We start from the raw sequence: 8,733 nt of genomic DNA on the forward strand, positions 1-8,733 counted from the left end.
ATGAAATCAAAACAGATTACATAAAAGTTATTCCTAAATCCTAATACATGATTGGACTTAGGACATATTCCTTTCAATCTCCCACTTGTACTAAAGCCAATCACTCTGGTATCTAATACCCATCTTGTCTTTATGACGATCAAAGTGACTTTCATAAAGTAGCTTTGTGAGTGGGTCTGCTATGTTGTTATGTGTGTCAACTCTAATTCAATACAAGAAATGTTACCGCGCTCCCACTAACCCTTTTGTAGACCCATGGTTCATCTTCGTTTTTGATAAAATCAAACTCTTTTATTGTCTCATCAAAACGAATGTTCCATTTTTCGAGAAGCCTGCTTTAAACCATATATGGTTCGCAGTAGCTTACACACTAGGTTTTCATTTCTCTTGGAAAGAAAACCATCTGGATAATTGCCAGAGCTCATAGTCGTAGTAAGCAGCCATCGCAAGCAAAATCCGAACTGATTTTAACAGGGCTACAGGTAAAAGGTTTCATCAAAGTCAATCCATTACCTTTGTTTGAATTCTTTTGCCATAAGCCTGGCCTTAAAGGTCTCCACCTGGCCATCTGCTCTAATCATTCTTTTGTATCCCGTATACATAGATTTCTTTCCGGATTTCATGGTACTATGCCATTTCTCCGAGTCAACACTACTCATAGCCTCATTATAGGTCACAGGGTCGTCATCATCAATGATCGACAACTCATTGTCATTCTCAATGACAAGGCCATATTACCTCTCAGGTTGGCGAGACACTCTCCCTGACCTATGAATGGGATGTTCCACAAAAGATTGTTCAGTCAGAACAGGTGTTTCCACTCGATCTGTAGTAGTTTGTGCTTCTTGAACTTCATCAAGTTCAATTTTGCTCCCACTGTTTCCTTCAAGGATAAACTTCTTTTCCAAGAAGGTAGCACGTCTGGAGACAAACACCCGATGATCGGTGCAAAAGTAATACCCTAAAGTCTCTTTAGGATATCCCACAAAACTACATTTTCTGGATCGATATTCCAGCTTATCTGGGTCAACTTTCTTGACATAAGCTGGACATCCCCAAATCTTAACATGTTTAAGACTCGGTTTCCTTTCTTTCCATATCTCATACGAAGTTTGAGGAACAGATTTGGGAAGGCACCTTATTCAGTAAATATGCTGAGGTTTCCAATGCATAACCCCATAGCTCATCATGGACCGAACTATGTCTAACAAAGTTTGATTTCTCCTTTCAGATACCAATCTGGAGGAGTCCAGTGGGAGACTATACCATTTACTTTGAGATAATCCAAAAACTCTCTGTTCAAGTATTCACCACCTCGATCTAATCGAAGAGTTATAATACTATGTTTGGTTGTTTCTCCACTTCATACTTATATTCTTTGAACTTTTCAAAGGCCTCAGACTTGTGTTTCATCAAACACATTTCCGAATCCAGATCTATCATCTATGAAAGTAATGAAGTATGAAAATCCACCCATGGCTTGCGTAGACATTGGTCCACATACATCTGTGTGTACCATTCATAGCAAATTTGCAGCCCTCTCTCCATGTCTACTAAATGGAGACTGCAATGCCACTATAAAGTGAGATTTTCATCATCCCTTTTTTTATTAGTTTGTTCAATCTAAAATAAATTATGTCACATACATACAGACCATTATTTAAAGCACCACGTCCATAAAGAATATTATCTCTAAGAATAGAACATTCATTATTCTCAATAATAAATGAAAATCCAGCCAAGTCTAACATGGGAATAATATTCCTCACAATCGAGGGAACAAAATAACAATTATTTCAAATAATAGTCTTGCCCGTAGGCCTATGTAAATGAAATGATTCTACATTTCAGCAGCAACTCTTGCTCCATTTCCATCAGTAGAATCACCTCCTCTTCCTCAAGAGTCCTACTTCTCCTTGGTCCCTGCAATAATTGCAGATTTGAGAACCACGGGCGGTATCTAATACCCAAGTAGAAATTTGATTTAATGACATATTCACTTCTATCATGAACATACCTGAATCAGAAGCGGTAGTCTCGCTACCCTTCTTCTTCTTCAATTCTGCAAAGTAAACCTTGCAGTTCCTCTTTCAGTGCCCCACCTTGTTACAGCGAAAGCAAACAACTTTGCTCTTGGGGTCTTCAGCTTTTGGTGGAACCGGCATTTTCTCATCTACTTTCTTCTTCTTGGAAGGGTTCCTCTTCCTTTTCTTAGGATTGGAACCTTCACCAATTAGAAGAACAGAACTCTTCTTAGGGGGAAAATTCAATTCCGCAGTCTTCAACATGTTGTGGAGTTCAGGCAGGCTGACATCCAACTTATTCATGTGAAAGTTCACAACAAACTGCGAGAACGAACTCGGAAGCGATTGCAAGACCAAGTCTTGGCTCAGCTCCCCATCCATGGCAAAACCAAGTTGTCCAAGACGTTCAATCAAATTGATCATCTTAAGTACATGGTCATTCACAGATGATCCCTCAGACATCCTACACCCGAACAGCTCCTTCGATATCTCATATCGAGCTATCCTCCCTGCCACATCATACAACTCTTGTAGATGTATGAGGATAGTGTGAGCATCCATATGCTCATGTTGCTTCTGTAGCTCAATGTTCATGGAAGCTAGCATGATGCATTGAGCAACATTTACATCATCTATCCACTTACGATACACAACATGTTCATCATTATGTGCATCACTAGCAGGTTCAGTAGGCTTAGGTGAGTCAATCACGTATTCCAGCTTCTCAATCCTGAGAACAATTCTCAAGTTTCGAAGCCAGTCAGCATAATTAGGACCAGTCAATTTGTGAGCATCTAGTATGCTCCTGAGTGATAGTGCAGAAGACATAACGTACAAAGTAAATCTGTAAATGATAAACACATAACAACACTTAGCAAATGTTCGATTTCATTTCAAAAATACTATATGAATCGGGTCTTTATTCATAAGTGGCTCCCACTAGTTTTCCTAATTTATTCAACCCCCTACGTGAAAAATTAAGCATTCATAATGCTAGTGGGAATAGGAATCCTACATTCCATTACACAACCCCGGCTGTGGCACGAAACGCCATGTAATGTTCAATAGGCAGACAACTCTTGTCAATTACATCTTATGTTATTCCCTAATCAAACTTTAGCCTCTTGAATAATTGAGTCACGGCTGTGGCACGAAAAACTCAATATTCTAAGTCAAGTCTAACCCAACATTCCGTACAATTGAATCAGTCCCCAAAGGCCCATGGCTGTGGCACGTAACGACCTTTAGATTCTTATTCAATGTACACATCTCTATGTAATAGACAAGTATTTCTTATTTCGAAATCAAAGCCCTCGGCTGTGGCACGAAACGACACTGATTCAAAAATAAGAACTACTTTCCACCATGTTGGAAGGCTATGACCGACACAAGCCCGTTGTGTCATTGGCCAATTACTACGTGATATTATTTAATTTTAGAGGGATTATATTACCTTACAATCATAATCATATTATAAAGAGATTCTTTCTTTTAAATTAAATATTTCAAATCAATAATCAATAATCAGATGATTCCCAGATCGGGTGGAGCATTGTCAAGAGGCGTCACTTAATAACCCTTTCTTACAGATAGAAATCTGTTGTTGAAAGAATCATCCTTTCTCTCATATCGAAAATTCATATTCAATTACGTGTTTCATAAACACAAGAATCTTATGATTGTATTCATAATATTATTATTAAGGTTATGAAACTATTTCACTATACTAGGTTGTCTAACAAGCGCCTTATGTTCATTTAAGTTCACCTAAATCTATCATTGCATGATAAACTAAGCATATATCACATATATCAACATGAATAAACATCAAGGTAGGCATGTTACATCATCTAACACATTAGTCTAAGCATTATACATCTCTATGTATCACATGAAGCATTTAAAAGCAGTTAAAATAGTCAAAAACAACTTTAAAACACTTTATGGAAATATAAACAGTTCAAAACTTTTATATAAGCTAAAATTGATCACTCCATTAGATCCGTCTCGGAAAAACGAATCCAACGGTATATTGCAAGCCCAAAACGGAGTTACGAAACTCCCAGAAAATCAATTTTAAAATCAACAGACGGGGTGTAACGCATTACAGGAACGCGTTACAAGCCCTGTAACGCATTCCGGTGATGCGTTACACACCTTTTAAGCCATTTAAGGGTGTAACGCATTCTGTGAATGCGTCACAGGTGTGTAACACATTCCCAGAATGCGTGACACCCCTATTATTATTATTATTATTTTTTTTTGCAGCAGCCGTCATGGAATTCCGTGCGTGACAGTTCTGACAGCCGTACCTGTTCTGCTTCTCTTTTCGTGCAACACAGCAGCAACAACAGTGTACAGACAATACAAAACATATATATATATATACTATATATACATATATTTATTCTTATTTAATTATGAATTTAATTACAAGAACTTCAAAAATTCATAATAAAAAATCTATACATCATAAAATTATGAAAAAAATACCCAGACGATCTACAACACTTGTAGAATCCAGATCAACATTCGAAATTATTCTGAGAAACGATTTCTCATCAGACAAAATTAAACCATGATATAACTTGTAAAAATCATAATTAATTCATACAAGCACATAAAATTCTGAAATTTTTATCACAGATCTATATGCATACAACCTATGCTCTGATACCATTGTTGGATTTTTAACGCAGCGGGGTCATGGCAAAACACTTTTACACATACAAAATCCAAATAAAAGCATATAAATCGTGAATAAAAATTCGAGGGATCGAATCTAACCTTTAAAAATAATTCGGAGACAACGATCAGAGATCCTTAGCAGTTGCTCCTCAAGTGTGAAGCACTCCACCGGTATCCACCAAGAAAACGATGTTAAGGAGGAGGAAGGAGGTGGAGAGAATTGAGTTTTCCAAACTTTTTGGGTTTTGTGTTTCGAGGTTGGAATAAAATTAGGGTCTATAATAGTGTATTTATAGGCAAAATTTTCAGCTGAAATTTTCCCATAAATAATATTATTATTATCCCATTTATTATTCTCATTAATAATTAAAACACCTTTTAATTATTAATCCTTTTTCTAAACACTTTAGAAATAATTCTCTCTCTTGATTTAATTTCCAAAAATTAAATCCTTAATTAATAATATTAAGAACTTTTCTTAATTAATTTATAATCAATTAAATCTAATTTAATCAATTATTAAATTTGCCAATTAATTATTTATTTCATAAATAAATAATTATCAACCATTATTTATTAATTCCTCCACCATTAAATCATTCTCTTTTTATGGTGTGACCCTGTAGGTTCAATATTAAGCCGGTAGTAGAAATAAATAATAATTAAACTATTTTATCATTGTTTATATAAATTCTCTAATTTATTAAATATGATTAATTAATTAATCACATTTATTCTACATCGTGAGGGATACTTCTCAGCATATCGCGACTATCCGGATAATATGAATTCACTGCTTAGAATACCAAGAACCTATTCAGTGAATAGTTACCGTACAATAAACTCCTTCTACCCTACAATGTCCTGATTAAATACAAGGCATGGATCTCGTGTCAAGCCTATCTAATTCTATCATTTTACTTACCATTTACTATGCGTAGTTCTATGCAAATTAGAAACTCATTTCTAATTTCATTTACTCTGGCCAGAGATTCCTGAACTAGCATAAGTGGATCAGCCTTGAACATTCACTTCCTTCACTGGAAGGGGTAGATCCTTTATTGATCATACACTATCTTCGTGTACAAATTCCTATACCCAGAAGAGCCCTAATAATTGTCTATGGAGACTAAGAACTAAACTAAAGCATAGTTCAGTGTACACAAGATGACTATGATGACCTCAAGTCTAAGGATACTTGTACAACTATCACTAAGCGAACAACTGCTGACACGTGAGTGAACTCCATCAGTTGTTCAGCTGTGCGAGTCATGTTCAGTGAACTTATTCCATAATAAGCACCTACATACTAGCTATAGTGTCACCACACAAATGTCTATGAGAACAGACATCCTTCATAATGAAGCAAGCATAGTATGTACCGATCTTTGCGGATTATTAATTATCAGTTAGTAATCCTATGACCAGGAACTATTTAAGTTTAGAGTTATCATCTTTTTAGGTCTCATTATTATGATCTCATCATAATCCATAAAAAGCTTTACTCTAAACTATGGTATATCTTATTTAAACACTTAAATAGATAAAGCCCGTAATAAAAACAAAAAAAGTCTTTATTAATATCAATGAAATCAAAACAGATTACATAAAAGTTATTCCTAAATCCTAATACATGATTGGACTTAGGACATATTTCTTTCACAAACCAGTCTTGAAAAATTAGCTTTAACAAGTGATTTGGTAAATGTTTCTGCAAGTAACTCTTAGACATAAAGACATGCTCTCGAAAGAAATGATACCTGGTGTGAAGTTGCCTTGTCATATAGTGTTCACAGAGTTGTTGGATTTGAGGTTGTTTCTTATCATAACAAGAAATTAATCTTCTTCCACGAAGTTGACAGCTTCCTGAGATGCTTATCCTGTCACTTATGTTGACAGCTTCAGAGATGCTTCTCCTATCTTTCTTACAACCTGCGTAATCTATATCTATATAGCCAAACATGTTAAGCACAATATCTTTAGGGTACTTTACTCCAAGAGTTGGTAGTCCCTTAATATATCTAATAATCTTGTTAATAGCTATACGATTGGATTCTCTAGGATCCACTTGGAACCTTGCACATTGGCATCTTGAGAACATTACATGTTGTCTATTAGCATTTGAGTAAAAGAGTGAGCTCGTCATACCTCTATAGCTTATCAGTATACCTGAGTTGCATTGATCAAGCTTTAGTGGTTTCTGTTGGTAAGTAGTCTTGGCATGTTCAGAATCTTCCAAATTTTGCATCTTTAAAAGATACTTAACCTACTTGTATTGCCATCATTCTTTTGGTTTACTTGTGCTCCTAAAAGAATTGTTCTTTTGGCTTACTTGAGCTCCTAAAAGAATTATCCTAATGGCTTGCTTGAAGTAATTCCAAAAAGAATTGTAACCTTTCCAACATGCTCCTCCATACCTACTCTGCAATTACTTAGAAAATAATCTTGCACAAGTCTTTGTTAGTAGACCAACATATAACATTATCATTATATCACTGCACATATAAAACAATATATTTGTGCCTAGTGATAGTTATTAATATGACGACTCTACTAGTTCGTATTAAACTGTAACTTCAGTTAGAGTGTCATACCATGTCCTTGACTATTTCTTTAGTAGTATACTAGTTCATGCCAACCTGAAGTGAGCTTGTGAAGAAGAAATATACAAAGTCCAACAGATCTGCAATTACAAAGTCCATGAACTGTTGTGCATTGACTTCTTCCTTTGACTCACCAACCAGGAGTACACTTGTACACATCTACTAGAGTCTAATTCCAAGTGTAATGTGCATCAGGTGTCTGATATGTCGTAATATCCTCAAGTCTCATCACTGGTGCTATCTATTAGATACGACTTCCTAATAATAACCTAGCATCCAGTTTGGCCTTGTCCCTCGTAACAATGCCATTGTCATCCAGTATTTACTTCTGGTTATCCTAGTACCAATTACAAAGTTGTCATTTGGTTTGGATACCAGCTTCCCTACAATCTGCTTGCTGACTGATTGAGTTCATCTTGCTTTGCAATCCCCCAATCAATCCGGATCAACCAGAGCTTCTGTAACTTTCTTAGTTTCTTCTTCAGATAGAAAACTAGAGAAATAATCATTCGCACTCAGTAGCCCTGCTAATCATTACTCCACCATCTGGATCACTTAAGAACTAGACTCTGGGAATAGAATTGACATCAAACCCTTTGTCTCAGCAGATATGTTCTTGTAGTGTCCTCTTGATATTTAATATGATGTAGTGTCTAACTAGTTGATCCTTCTTTTGCCCCCTAAGATGTTGCTGGGATTTTCTGAAAATCCTTACCCTTGCTGACTGGCTTCATTGAAGTAATGAGTGTGTTATACACTGCCATTCAACTACTTGGATATGAATCATCAATACCATAAATTTCTCCTTTAACAACTTGGAGCATGGAGTTGTTGAACTGTGCACTTAGACTTTCAATCATGTTCTGTTGATCAACCACAAATGCCCTGTAGGTTGTAGACTCCACTGAGTAGCCATGACGAATATCCTTACAAGTCTTAGCTGCAAATGCCAAGATCTTCAAAGAACTGAAAATATTTCATTGTTTGCTCATGTAGAGCATTCTCTCCAAACACTTTCAAGTTATCTAGTGTTTGCTCCTGTTATCCATTAACTCATTAGTGGTCTTCATGTATACATCCAGATCAAGGCTTGATCTTACGTGTTGCAAACTGTTTTGACTGTTCCAGCCCTTTGGTATTTAGAAAGTCTTGATTAGCTTGATATTTCCCTTATAGCTTTAATCAAGTTCTGGTTCTTCCTTTGTACCACTCCATTCTGGCACAGAGCTCTCAGTGCTGAATATGTCTCAAAATATTATTGATGTTACAGATATTAATCAGAACTGCTTCTTGAATTCAGTCCCGATATCTGATCACCGGATCATTTCTTTTACAGTTGCTTCCAGCTTGATCTTCTTTGATGTGATCAATCACCATCTGTGATGTCTTGTCTTGAGAACACACGAACAATAACTTTT

This window comes from Apium graveolens, chromosome 3 (assembly GCF_009905375.1).
Source record: "Apium graveolens cultivar Ventura chromosome 3, ASM990537v1, whole genome shotgun sequence".
NCBI lineage: Eukaryota > Viridiplantae > Streptophyta > Magnoliopsida > Apiales > Apiaceae > Apium > Apium graveolens.